The 14,920-nt window shown below is 43.6% G+C and overlaps 1 protein-coding gene across 5 annotated transcripts in view; it reads left to right on the plus strand.

Moving 5' to 3' along the window:
* The first annotated feature begins 4,062 nt into the window (after positions 1-4,062).
* COL14A1 (collagen type XIV alpha 1 chain) overlaps positions 4,063-14,920 on the plus strand; it is a 216,241-nt gene continuing 205,383 nt past the window's right edge. For 3 of the 5 annotated variants that reach the window (XM_006943363.5, XM_006943360.4, XM_006943362.4), the window contains exon 1: positions 4,143-4,397. The gene's annotated coding sequence lies outside the window, so the exon portion shown is untranslated. Of the gene's footprint in view, positions 4,398-4,640; positions 4,789-14,920 lie in introns of those variants that run through there. The other 2 variants (XM_006943361.4, XM_019823072.3) reach the window with 2 other exon arrangements.

Here is a 14,920-nt window from a genome sequence, read left to right on the forward strand (position 1 = left end):
AAATCATAGCTGCCTGTTACCGGGCGGTTGGAGAAGAATTGCAAATAACTCATGAAGCTGGAAACTGTGGTTTGCTACAGAGTGTATGAGAAAATGCATGGTGGTATTTTGGGTTTTCATAGTGACTAGGGAAGAGGAGAGTGCTACTGGAAATTGGTGATGGAGTCAGAAATAATTAATATCTTGGGGCGCCTGGGTGGTGCAGTCGGTTAAGCGTCCGACTTCAGCCAGGTCACGATCTCGCGGTCCGGGAGTTCGAGCCCCGCGTCGGGCTCTGGGCTGATGATGGCTCAGAGCCTGGAGCCTGTTTCCGATTCTGTGTCTCCCTCTCTCTGCCCCTCCCCCGTTCATGCTCTGTCTCTCTCTGTCCCAAAAATAAATAAACGTTGAAAAAAAATTAAAAAAAAAAAGAAATAATTAATATCTTGCCATGATGGGGGCAGTCATGCTGTCCTACCAAAATGCCAATAGCACTTCTGCTGAGAAACATCGCAAGGAGAATTTTCTGGAAGGGGCTGCTGAAGAGGGTATAGCCATATGCAATGGGCAGAAGAGGGACAGTCCTGGTTTGGGTGATACAGCTACCATTTATCATTATCATGGATAGGTCCATAAACCCATGTGTCCTTTAATCCACATGGCCATGCCCTGAGATGCAATTAATGACTCCCTTCTTATACACAAGGAGTTAGGCTCAGAGAGGCAAAATAACTTCACCAAAGTGACACAAGCAAGAGACAGAGGCCCTTCAATTCAAGTTTGGATGCACAGTCTTCTTGTAAATTTTCAGGTGATTGGCAGGAGAAGGGAAACAGTGTGTGTGGGGTCCTTAGGGAGAAACAACGTCACAGTCATGTCAAGCTCAGGATGAGAGTCTAAGAAGAGTTGCTGAGTCCTGAAATCAATTACTGTGGGAAGCTGACGTTTTTTGGATATCTTTGGGAAGGCCCAGATGTTCACATGTTCATTCAGATATAGTTTTTTCTAGATTGAGGGAGGAGACCATCTAGTCTTGTTTCTATGATTCTGTTCTCAGTATTCTACCAGGTTCTGAGGGCTGACCTTAAGATAAATGTTGAATAAACACCCCTTTGAAGGGGCTGGAAATTTACACACAACTGCAACCTAATGGACAGCTGATTAAAACCAGTCATTCTGATTCAACGTTAACTGAAATTTGTTTACATTCAAAGCGAAATGCCACAAGTCAAAAGTTAAAGAGATGAAGGTAGGATGAGTTAAACTTTTAAAAAATAACCTTTTGTACCATTACAAAATCAATATTCATTATTGTATAGGATTTTTACCAAATAGTATGCTCCTCTATTTGCTGCATATGGATTCTTGTGCACATATTTCACATTTAAAAACCATTTCTACTTTTCTATAGTTTTATCATAAATACTTTTTCTCCCTCTGCCTAAAACTTTGTGCTAATATGCCACTACCTCTCCCAGTGGAATTGCAAGAGAAGCTGATTTTACACCAGTCATCTACATCTTGGTAAAAATGAAAGACATGAGTAGATTTTTTAATGTTCATTTATTTTTGAGAGAGAGAGAGAGAGTGTGTGTGTGTGTGTTTGTGTATGTGTGTGTGCGTGAGTGGGGGAGGGGCAGAGAGAGGTAGGGGACAAAGGATGCTAAGTAGGCTCTGCACTGACAGCAGCGAGCCCAATGTGGGGCTCCAACTCAGGAGTAGTGAGATCATGACCTGAGCCGAAGTTGGACGCTCAACCAACTGAGCCCCCCAGGCACCCCAACATGAATAGATTTTATTTAAAAACAGAAATATCATACAATCATGATCCCAAGGCTCTTGAGTTTGAACCAAGTGTCGGGCTTTGTGCTGACAGCTCAGAGCCTGGAGCCTGCTTCAGTTTCTGGATGTCCCTCTCTCTCTGCACCTCCCCTGCTCACGCTCCGTCTCTGTCTCTCTCAAAAATAAACAAACATAAAAAAAATCATACAATCTAGTAATTCCACCACTGGGTATTTACCCAAAGAAAATAAAAACACGAATTCAAAAAGATATGTGTACTCCTACATTTACTGCAGCATTACTTACAAAAGCCAAGTTATAGAAGCAAATTAAGTGTCCACTGATAGAAGAATGGATGAAGAAAGTGTCACACACACACACACACACACACACACACACACACACACACACTGGAATATTACTCAGCCATAAACAAGAACGAGATCTTGCCATTGTGACAATATGGATGGACTGAGAGGGTATTATGCTAAGTGAAATAAGTCGGAGAAAGACAAATGCCATATTATTTCACTTATGTGTGGAATTTGAAAAACAAAATGAAGCAGAAACAGGCCCATAAACACAGAGAACAAATTGTTGGTTGCCAGAGTGGAGGGGGTAGAGGGATGGGCAAAATGGGCGAAGGGGAGTGGGAAATAGCGGTTTCCAGGTATGGAATGAATAAATCCCAGGGATGAAAGGCACGGCATAGGGAATATAGTCAATGATACTGTAATCGCATTGCATGGTGACAGATGGTAGCGACACCTGGGGTGAGCTTAACATAAGCTAAATCACTATGTTGTACACCTGAAACTAATGTAATATTGTGAGTCAGCTATACTTAAATTTTACAAAAGAGATTTTATTAGTGAAAAGAGGGAACCGGCACTTGCATGGGGAGGTGGGGCAGAGGAGCAACCAAAGTGGTAGCTGTCTCCAGGAGTAAATTTTGCATTTCAGGAATTCTGGTCTCTTCAAGGCAATCTCGGGTGGATGGCTATCTTTGCAGTTCCCGCCCTCTCCCAAACCCCCAGGCGGAACCAGCAGGTGGCGCTCGCACCCTTGCAGTCTATCTGGAGCGCTCGGACGCGGTCGGCCTCCTTCAAAGTTGCACCCGCTGCCTGACCCCCGAGAAGTGAAGCCCAGTTTGCAAAACCGCGCCTAGCTTGGGCCCCGCCCTGTGGCAGAGCCAAGGCCAATTTGAAAAGGGACCAATGGAGGCAGAGCGTCGGTGCGCAGGACCAGCGAGGAAGTTCAGAGCACTGACAAGGAGATAAAACAGCACGCAAAATCGGGGAAAGGGGAGTTGGTGGCTGACAGCGGTTGGGCCGCTTAGAATGTCCAAGGGACCTCCCTCTAAAGGTTTCAAACGCCCCTCTTTCTGTATTCTCAGCTGGGCTTGTGGGAAGCAGGTTAAGAAGACCGCTTGCCCTTTCTCTTCTATCATGAGCCGTTAGCTGTTTTCCAACGTGAGAGAGCTTTTTCCTGCACAAATGAGCTCTTGCTAAATTGTTTCTGTAACTCCCTCCCCAACGTTTGTGTGCACACCAGCTGTAATGTAAAGAACGCCGAAGGGGACTTGTGCACGGTTCAAAAATGGGTAACGATGATGACTTTTTTAGGGGGCCCAGAGGGTGACTGCGCAGCCCCAGTCCCTTGACACTGGACACGGGGTCTTCATATCTCAGGGTAGAGACCCTCACAGGGTGGCCTGCATGCATCAGAACCACCAGGGCGTTTGAGAAATGCAGAGTCCCGGCCTCAGCCCAGACCTGTTGAAACAGGATCTTTGCGAGTGGGAATCTGCAGTTCGGGAAGTTGCAGCTGTGGACACTGCCGACATTCGTCCTCATAAGCCTACAAAAACATCCATTTCAACACCCTCAGATGATTCTGCACGTCACAATTTGAACGTCGCTGCGTTGGCAGCCCCCGGTTCGGACAAGGAAGCGACAAGAGGGGAGGAAGGGTACCTTCCGCGCTCAGTGGGTGCGCGCTCCCAAGCTCAAAGTCCTTGACGCGGGAAGACAAGCCGGGTTTGGGGGACGGGTAGTGGGCGCACAGTAGCTGAGTCCTGGAGGGGGTGCCACACCTCGCAAAGCGGCCGCAGGGCCTGGCTCAGCAGCCCCACACTAGCCACGGTCCGAGGGGGCTCACGACACCCGGCTGCGACGCGCACCTGGGGCCGCAGCCAGGTCAGGGGCGGCGCAGGGGAGGCGCGCGGGCGGGCTCCTCTAGTGGGGAGGGGGTGGGGAGAGGAGGAGGAGATAAGGTAGGGGGCGTTTGAGACTTAGGCCTGCCTCCCACCTCCCCAACCTCCGCCCCCGCGGCCACCTTCCGCTCTATAATTGGCCGCCCGTTGGCCTTCCTTTCCTCTTATCTGATCCTGGGCGCCTGGCAGGAGGGAAGCGCCGGAGAGGAGGTAGCTCCGGGTTGCCGAGTGGGAGCTGGAGTGGGAGAGGGAGAGGGGGAGAGGGAAGAGGGAAAGGGAGAGCGAGAGGCTAATTAAAAGGGGCACAAGGCGGGAAGCCAGTGAGAGCAGTGCGCCGCCAAGAACCAACTCTCGGCGGAACTTGGATCCTACCTAGGCATCGAGAGGTCCCCAACCTGGGCTAGAACATTCCCCTGCACAGGTCAGTTCTAATGTTTCTCTGCCCTACTTCGGGTCGGCCTTGAAAAATCTATTTGTGAGGAAGGAAAAGTGGAGAGAGAGGGTGAGCCACCTGCAGACGCAGCGCAATTCCATGGACCTTATCAGAGCGGGCTCCCCGGATGGCCGGGGACCTCCGGGGTGGGATGGGCTGGTGCACCCAGATGCCTCCTAGCGGGATTCGCTGGGCAGGGAGTTTGGAGGTGCTACGTGCTGCGAATGCAAAGCCAGTGTGATGCCTTGTGTTGCTCCCGGGAACTTTGCCCTGTACGTGGGTGCCTTGAGCGCGCGGCGGCAAGGAGAGGTTTTGGCTTGGAGACACGGGCAATTCCAGCATTTCCAAGTGGAAGCGGCTTAGTCAAGGCGACAGTCTGGTGAGAAAGGGGTTTAGGAATTTGTCTTGGAGGGCTGTATATAAATAGACAGCACGCTCTTTTTATTTAGATTGTATTTGGGGGCTCTTGGAAGAGCAGTTGATAGAGGTCCTGGGAGACCAAATTTACCCAGCCACAGATCAGCGCTGGGGTCAGGCGCTAGACGCAAAGAGGAGCAAAAAGAGCGCATAGATGGAGGACGTTGGCGGTAGCTGCTCTTCTGTGTCTGCGCCAGGAAACCCGGATGCTGCGGGCTTTTTTCTCGCCGGAGGTTGCGGCTTTGACACGCACCGCCAGGCTGTGGTGTCGGAGGGTCTTCTCCGCCCTGGCTTTTCCGCCCCTCATCTCCTCCAGGTTTATCCCTCTGCATCCCTTCCCTGCTTGAAGCCTCCGGGTACGCACGCTGCCCCCGGGCAGGGATGCATCCAGGAGAGCTGGGCTTTGGCGTGCAGCGCGCACCGGCAGGGCAGGGTTAGGGAAGGGCCAGGAGGAACCAGCGTGGGGCCACAGGAGTGCCTTCTGTCCTAGGCGAGTCTGGACGCCGCCCGCAAGTCCAGGACTAGAGGCACTGGGACTGTGGTAGTGGGTTCTTGGGTCCTCTGTGTGAAGCACGCCCTGTGGCACACGAGCTCAGGGTTGACTGGGGGGTCTCCCTTCCTACGTAGGCCCAGGCTTTGGACTTGTCTTTAGGGAAGATGCCCAAATGGAGCCCGTGTGCAGCTCTCACCGGGGGCCAGGATTTCCCCCCTGAAAATTGCTTCTGGAGCTGCTACTGAAAGCCTCATTCCCTCTGGAAGTTTTGGACTCCCTTTTGGAAGTTTTAGAGAGTCTGCTGGGCAGAGGCTGAAGGGGGAGGAACAGGGAGAGGGAGGAGCAGAGAAAGATAATGGGGTAAGACTTGGTGGCAAAAATGCAAACAGATGTTCCTGAAACTCCCCTTTAAAGACTTTGGGGCCCCTCACCTAGGAAGGGCTTAGGAGGGCGCTTCCTAGTTTCAGCCTGTGACAAAGGGGTTGTATTCAAATCCAGCAATCAGACTCGTGCTGGGTGCCATTAGGAAAATTGGTGTTCTGTTTCTGATAAGGTGGTCCAGTTGTGCACACAGAGAACTCACTGGTAAATTTAGAATGAGTGAATGAAGGAGTGACTGAGTGAAGGGATAACATTTGGACTTTTGCTTATTCCCAAAGAGCAGCTTGGATGGATTTGCTCTGAATCTGGCCCTAATGGCTTGGTTACTGTAATAGGCTTCAGGATTTTTTTTTTTCAACAGCTTTATTGAGATATTAATTCTTACACTATACAAGTATACAATTCCATGGTTTTTATATTCAGAGAGTATATTCACAGAGTGGTGCAGCCATCCCCACAATCAATTTTAGAACATTTTATCATACTTATCATATTCCATACTTCTTAGCAGGAACTTCCCATTTCTTCTCAATCTGACCATCCCCCACCCCTCAGCCCCTGGCAACCACTGACCTGTACTTTCTGTTGACATTTCATGTAAATGGAGGCATACGATATGCACGTGGTCCTTGTGACTGGCTTCTTTCACCTGGCAAAATGTTTTCAAGGTTTATCCATGTACAATATACACACTAAACACTGGGCATCTCTGCTTCTGCCTGGAGAGCCCTGTGCCAGGATGGACCTGAGCCTCCACTGCAGCCCTGGGCTCCTGGGGGTCCCTTTGGAAGGACGGGAGCCACACTGGTGAGGCCTCTCAGTAAATCCCCGAGAAGGCTTTCTTGGAACCCATCAGAATTCCTGGAACAATTTTGGGCAGGTCCCAGGCTTCAGGATTGATGGGAGGAGCCCTTTGGCCCTTTTCCTGCTGCTAACGGTCCAGCTGAGGATTTCGGAGAACTCTTGGGGCCTTCCACGTGCGCGTCTTGGTTTTCCGGATCAGCCAGGGCTGCCTGAAGAATGGGCTGAGCAAAGTGGTACGACTTCAGGGGCACTAGGTCAAGCCCCAGCCCACACACCAAAAAAAAACCAAAAAAATTCCTTGGGGTGTGTGCCCTTTGGCTCCTAAATACTTCCTAATGTCACCTAGTAAAGCACAAAAATCTTTTGCCTGTTTTAAGCTGACAGACAATTTTAGCAGTTATGTGACTCCAGAGCCACATTTGCCATCATTTTTATCCAAACTCAGCCAAATGACTGCCGTTTTCCTGGCCTGTTGTGTGTAACCCAAGATTCCTTTAAAGGACAAAGGCCTTCCTGAATTGCCGCAGGCTGAGGTGGTATTATTTGAGTACCGCTGAGCTAACAAATTATCTGAGACGAGGACAGTTTACATAGAACAAGGTTGTTGTTAAATGAGACACTAGATGGTGCCCCCAAGGTACAGAGGAGACAGCTGGAGTCCGGGGTGGGGAGTGGAGAGCTTAAAGGAAAATGACAAAAACAAACTTCCTCCTTGGCAGTTTTGCCCTTGATAGAGCTGGGTGTCGGGAAAACAATCTCTTCTTGCTTCTTCTATAACTAAATACAAAGTGGCAGGGATCCAGTTACTCTTCTGTATACAATAAGCCTTGAGTGGAGACCAACCTGTTCCAGCGGAGGTGGTGAGTGTGTGTGTGTGTGTGTGTGTGTGTGTGTGAGAGAGAGAGAGAGAGAGAGAGAGAGAGAGAGAGAGAGTACTGGCATTTTTTTTTTTGAATACCTATTGAATACCTGCCTTTTTGTCTTTCAGAAACACATTTAAGTCTCTCAAATACTTGCAGAAGTAAATATTATTCTTCTTTTAGAGTTCACATCACTGAGCTCCCAGGATAGAACTACCTTGCCTGGGGTCACAAAACAGACACACGGTTAAGGAAAGTCTGTATAAGATTTGAATGGGAATGCCTGGGTGGCTCAGCTGGTTGAGTGTCAGGCTCTTGATTTTGGCTAGGGTCATATTCCTAAGGTTGTGGGATTGAGCCCTGCATGGGGCTTCATGCTGGGCATGGGTCTTGTTTGAGATATTCTCTCTCTCTCTCTCTCTCTCTCCCTTTCCCTCTCCCCTGTCCCTGGCTTGCTCTCTGTCTCTCTCTCAATCTCTAAAAATTAAAAAAAAAAAAAAAAAGATTTGAACCCAGATCCCACTGGATATATTCTCCATCAGCTTCTTTGATGGGGTTGGGGAGGGGTGTGTGAATGACATGGACGATGTCAACTGAGGCCATACAGTCTAGTAGCTGAAACAGGGGATGGAACTTGCTCCTCTGTGCCCCTGTCCATGTTTCTTAACCTCTCTGAGCTTTATTTTTGTCATCTAGAAAACAGGGATAACAATAGCCACACTGGAGGGTCAAGATCTATGATCCAGTACAGAGCCTGAAAGACAAAAATGGCTGCTCTCATCCCTTATTCTCCCTTCTTCCCACTTTCCCCCTTCTCTCTTTCTCTTCTCCATTTTTGAGAGGGTGGTGACTAGAAAGGCCATGGGAATTTCTGAGAGTTGAGGGTCTAAGTCAGGACTTGGAGACTAGACTCCCCATTTCTTCAAGGTGATTTTTTTAATCTATGCTCTTAGCAAACTTAGCCGTCAGTGGGCCTTTGTTGGATCTATCCAGGCAGGTGTCTCTAACTTTCAATTTTGGGAGCAGCGCTTGGTCGCTTTCTTCCCAGAAATTACCTGGATTGTTTATGAAAATTGATCTAGAGGGAGGCTGGGCTTTGCTGAGTCCATCGATTGTCTTAGGATATGTCTATAACTAGGGGCACTAAGGGGACACTATTAGACAACCGTCTGTTCCATCCTGGGTGGCTCTCTGTCTGTTTTTATAGACAGATTGATAATCTACATTGAAATGAATTGATACCTAAAAAGAGTTTACTGCAGGTTTTTGGCTTCCATTCTTCCTCGACTTCCCTGAGCTGCCTCCTGCCATGTACCAAAATTGTGCCAACCATTCAAAATACAATACGCGTTGGTAGGTAGAAATGCAAATAGCCAATTACAGTACAGTGTTAGGTGCTTCAGAGTGCAATATAAAGATTACTACCATAGGAACCATGGTGGAGCATGTAACCCACACCTGGGAGATCAGGGAAGCCTTCCTAAAGGATGAGATACCTACACTGAGATGTGCAGCTACCCCTTATACTGCTTATAGTGTAGAGTTTAGTTAAAGACAACCCTCCAGGGGCGCCTGGGTGGCGCAGTCGGTTAAGCGTCCGACTTCAGCCAGGTCACGATCTCGCGGTCCGTGAGTTCGAGCCCCACGTCGGGCTCTGAGCTGATGGCTCGGAGCCTGGAGCCTGTTTCCGATTCTGTGTCTCCCTCTCTCTCTGCCCCTCCCCCGTTCATGCTCTGTCTCTGTCTGTCCCAAAAATAAATAAACATTGAAAAAAAAATTAAAAAAAAAAAAAAAAAGAAGGAGGTGAAAAGAAAGAGCCAGCTCATGGATCATTCCTGAATCAAGGAGTTGTCACTCTAATTTGTCATGCTTTGGGGATGGCTGTGCCTTCTATCCTGTAGAACTTACAGCACCTAGTTTAAGATTGAGCGGTCTTCTGAGGTCAATTTGCAGTCAAGTCCCTTGCATTTGAGTCATTCACAGGACTGCTGTTAATCTACATAGGGTCTTTCTATGAATTAGAAAAAGGTGGTCTCTCTGGGCATACCCATGCCATTGGAAGAAGAAAATAGTACCCTTTCCTCTGAATAACACAGCTTTGCATTCAAGTTGGAAAGCAGAGTGCCAGTTTCAAGCATCGCTCACTCTCGGCCAAGTGCAAATTGTATAGTGCATCAACTGTAACCTATACACATCAGCCCTGATCATTCAGTCATCTATTATTCAATCAATCAACACTTATTCATGACCTATTATGCACTTTGAACCTTTTTTATTATGGGCTAAGCTGCCATCTAGATGTCTTATAGTATCCAAAACCCAGAAGGTAAAAATAGTTACCAAGGCTCTGTGGTTTGCTGGAGAGTTACGGTGGACAGAGGGGTAGATGCAATCCGTTGGGAGGTCTGCAGTGAGGGATCTAAGCCAGTGCTAGGCAAATTATAGTCTGCTGATTGGTGTCTATCCACAAATTGTTACTTCTGCCTGCTGAGATAAAACTGTACCAGGATGTAAATCAAATATGTCAGTAAGCAAACTGTTAGTTCAGCAGAGATATTTTTTTTTTCATAGCAAAGCTTTCTTGAAGAAGAAAGCAAACCAATGCATTGATTTACATTTTGGCATAATTTCCTTATCTCATCGTTCATAGACTGAACTATTTTGAGGTTATTTTGAGGACTACCAGTCTAGGCAACACTGGCCCATATTTGGCCAGGAAGGTGATCTTGGATCCTTTCTGTCTCTCTCTCTCTTTTTTTAGTGTTTATTTACTTTTGAGAGAGAGAGGGAGAGCGAGCGAGCAGGGGAGGGAAAGAAAGAGAGGGAGACACAGAATCTGAAGTAGGCTCCAGGCTCCGAGCTGTCAGCACAGAGCCCAACGTGGGGCTTGAAATCATGAACTGTGAGATTATTACCTGAACTGAAGTCGGATGCTTAACCCACTGAGCCACCCAGGCATCCCCTTTTTGTCTTTATACTATGTATGAGTGTGTGTGTGTGTGTGTGTGTGTGTGTGTGTGTGTGTGTGTGTAGAAGTACTGCCTTTTTTCTTTTTTTGAGTACCTGCCTTTTTGTCTTTCAGAAACACATTCAAGTCTCTCAAATACTTGCAGAAGTAAATATTATTCTTCTTTTAGAGTTCAGATTGCTGAGCTCCCAGGACAGAAACTACCTTGCCTGGGGTCACAAAACCAGCAAGTGACAGACACACTATTAAGAAAAGTCTGGGGGCGCCTGGGTGGCGCAGTCGTTAAGCGTCCGACTTCAGCCAGGTCACGATCTCGCGGTCCGTGGGTTCGAGCCCCGCGTCAGGCTCTGGGCTGATGGCTCAGAGCCTGGAGCCTGTTTCCGATTCTGTGTCTCCCTCTCTCTCTGCCCCTCCCCCGTTCATGCTCTGTCTCTCTCTGTCCCAAAAATAAATAAACGTTGAAAAAAAATTAAAAAAAAAAGAAAAGTCTGTATAAGATTTGAACACGGGCAGTATGTACTATCTTCCTCTTTCCCTTGTTTTTTTTTCTGTATTTTTACTACCTTCTCATCTTGTCTTTATAATTTTTCCTCTCCTCCCTGTTTCCTTATTCTAGCTTACTGCTTCTTTTCTTTCTACTTTGATGTTGTGAATTTGATACAGTTTTTTTATTTTTTTTTTGTAATTTAAGAAGCAAAGTGAGAGGAGCCCAAATGTTTAAGTATGAAAATAGAAAACAATCACAAAATTACAGAAATTTATAAGAATTGAATACTAATTACAATTATTGTATGTTGATAAATTAGAAAACAAGGATGATATGGATTACTTTTTTTTTTTTAATTTTTTTTTTTCAACGTTTATTTATTTTTGGGACAGAGAGAGACAGAGCATGAACGGGGGAGGGGCAGAGAGAGAGGGAGACACAGAATCGGAAACAGGCTCCAGGCTCTGAGCCATCAGCCCAGAGCCTGACGCGGGGCTCGAACTCACGGACTGCGAGATCGTGACCTGGCTGAAGTCGGACACTTAACCAACTGCGCCACCCAGGCGCCCCGATATGGATTACTTTTAAGCAAAGTACAAATTAGTAAAACATCCTAAGTTTATAGAAATTATAAATAAGACAACAGGCATAAAAAATTTGAAAAAGTTGTTAAAAAGTAGCCTCCCCCTTGAGGCACCCAGGTGGCTCAGTCTGTTGAGCATCTGACTTCCGCCCAGGTCATGATCTCACAGTTCGTGAGTTCAAGCCCCGTGTCGGGCTCTGTGCTGACAGCTCAGAGCCTGGAGCCTGCTTCAGATTCTGTGTCTCCCTCTCTCTCTGCCCCATCCCCACTCATGCTCTGTCCCTCTCTCTCTGTCTTAAAAATAAATAAAACATTAAAAACAATTAAAAGAAAAAAGTAGCCTCCCCCAAATCCCAAACTTCCATGATTTTGTAATTAAATGGTTAACAAAAATGTAGAAGAAATCAATAATACCAATACTGTTATAATTGTTCCAAAGGACCATTTACAGAAAGGAAAAATCAAAATTAAATTTATGAAATCAGAAAAATAATGCTGATATACACACTTGACACAGCATAAAAAGAAAGCTACAAACTAAACTCACTTATTAATATTAGTGCATTTATTCATATGAAAATTTTATTAGCAAGTTTTATCAAAGAATAATCTGCCTCTCTATTGTCATTGCAGTTGCTTTTATAGTAAGGCTTGTTATCAGGAATTATGAGTCATCTGACTTTGTTCTCCTTTTGAAAGATTGTTTTGATTGTTCTAAGTCCTTTGCATTTCCCTGCAAATTTTTTGAATCAATTAGTTAATTTCTATAAAAAATGACCTGAAATTTTGATTAAACTTGCTTTGAACATATAGATTAATTTGAAGACATTTTAACAATTGGGTTTTCAATCCATGAACATAGTATACTGGGTTTTTCAGTCCATGAGCATAGTATACTACTCGATGTATTTAAGCCTTTTTAAATTTCTCTCAGGAATTCAGTTTTGTATTTTTACAGTTTTTACATCAAAGAGTGTAGAGCATACCATGTCTTAATTGATTTTTAAGTATTTTGTGTTTTTTGATGTTATCCTATATGGAATTTTAAAAACTATTTTCTTTTCCATTTGTTTGTTGCTATAAGAATATGATTAATTTTTACCTATTGATCTGTGTTCTGCAGACTTCCTATATTTACTTATTAGTTCAAGTAGGTCTTTTTTTTCTTTGATATGTTCTTTACGGTTTTCTGTGCAAAAAATCATGTTGGTTTTAAATAAAGATACTTTTACTTTTGCCTTCCCATTCTTTCTGCCTTTTCTTTTCTTTTCTTTTTTTTTTTCCCACCTTATTGCCCTGGTTAAGACCTCTAGTACAATGTTGAATGAAATGGTAAACATGTTACAATGCTGACATCCATTTCCTTTTTTGTTGTTTCATTCAGAAGGAAATTTTTTTAATTTCTTTTTTCAATTAATTTATTTTTTATTTTACATCCAAGTTAGTATATAATGCAACAATGATTTCAGGAGTAGATTCCTTAATGCCCCTTACCCATTTAGCCCATCCCCCCTCCCACAACCCCTCCAACAACCCTGTTTGTTCTCTATATTTAAGAGACTCTTATGTTTTGTTCCCCTCCCTGTTTTTATATTATTTTTGCTTGCCTTCCCTTATGTTCATCTGTTTTGTATCTTAAAGTCCTCATATGAGTGAAGTCATATGATATTTGTCTTTCTCTGACTAATTTCGATTAGCATAATACCCTCTAGTTCCATCCACGTAGCTGCAAATGGCAAGATTTCATTCTTTTTGATTGCTGAGTAATACATATATATATATATATATATATATATATATATGTATATGTATATGTATATCTATATCTATACCACATCTTCTCTTTCCATTCATCCATCGATGGACATTTGGGCTCTTTCCATACTTTGGCTATTGTTGATAGTGCTGCTATAAACATTGGGGTGCATGTGACCCTTCGAAACAACACACCTGTATACCTTGGATAAATACCTAGTAGTGCAATTGCTGGGTCATAGGGTAGTTCTAGTTTTACTTTTTTGAGGAAACTCCATACTGTTTTCCAGAGTGGCTTCACCAGTTTGCATTCCCATCCATTTCCTATTCTTGATCTTAGGAGAAAAGTATTCAATATTTCTCCATTATATATGATTTTTTTTCATAGATGCCCTTTGTCAGATTAATAAAGTTCCCCTCTATTCTTAGTTTGCTGGGTTTCTTTTAAATCATGAATGGGTAGTGACTTTTCTCAAGTGTTTTCTCTGTTTCTATTGAGAGGATATGTATATTTATTTATATATTGTCTAACATGCTTAGTGATATTGATTTTAAAATATTAAACTAGTCATAACATTTCTAGAATATACCCCATTTGGTAATGATTTTTATATATATTGGTGAATGGATTTTTGTATCTATGTTCATGAAAGACATCCTGTAATTTAAATTTTTTTGTAATGACATCGGTTTTTGATAAAAAGATGCTAGTTCACCTCTGTTTTCTGAAAAGGTTTGTGTGGAATTGATATTATATCTCCCTTAAATATTTGATAGAATTCACTAGTGAAACCATCTCTAACTTTGCTTAACATATGTATACATATATATACATATATATTCATAAAAAGAAAAAAATACATATATTTGAGTATAATTGACACACAATGTTACATTAGTCTCAGATTTACAACAGGTGTGATTCAACAAGTTTATACATTATAAATTATATTATGTTATGTTCACCACAAGCGTAGCCACCATCTGTCCTGATACATTACCATTATAATGTCACTGACATATTCTTTATTCTGTGTCTTTTATTCTCATGACCTATTCATTCCATAACCACAAGCCTGTATATCTCACTCCCCTTCACCCATTTTGCCCAATTCCCATTCCCCTCCCCTCTGGCAACCATTAGGTTGTGAATATTTTTAATAACAAATTTAATCTCTATAATTCATATAGGGCTGTTTGGATTTTCTGTTTCTTCATATGTCTGTTTTAGCAAGTTCAGTGTTTCAAAGATTTTTTTCAATTAAACTAAATTCTTAGACTTACTGGCATAAAGTTATTAATGTTTTTCCTTTTTATCATTTGTTGGTTTGTGAAATATGTAGTGATATAATTTCTTTTATTCCTGGTATTGTTAGTTGTGTTCCCTATCTTTGTTTCTTGATCACTCTTTCTTAAGATCTTTCAAGTTTATTACTATTTCAGAGAAGCAAATTTTGGCTTTGTTAATTTTCACTAATATGAGTTTATGTGGTTCCTTGGTTTGTACTCTTTATTAATCCCTTTCTTCAATTTAATTTGGATTTAATTTGCTCTTCTTTTCCTGGCTTTTTTAGGTAGAACATTAGATTAGTGATTTTAAATGTTTTTTCTTTTTTATGTAAATATTTTAACTTAGAGATTTCTCTCTAATCCCTCAACTGCATTCCACAGATGTTCATGTGTTGTCTTTTTATTTTTATTGACTTCCAAATATTTTTAATTTCCATTGTGATTTCTTCTTTGACCTATGGATTAATTAGAAA

The sequence above is a fragment of the Felis catus genome, chromosome F2 (assembly GCF_018350175.1).
Source record: "Felis catus isolate Fca126 chromosome F2, F.catus_Fca126_mat1.0, whole genome shotgun sequence".
Taxonomy (NCBI): Eukaryota; Metazoa; Chordata; class Mammalia; order Carnivora; family Felidae; genus Felis; species Felis catus.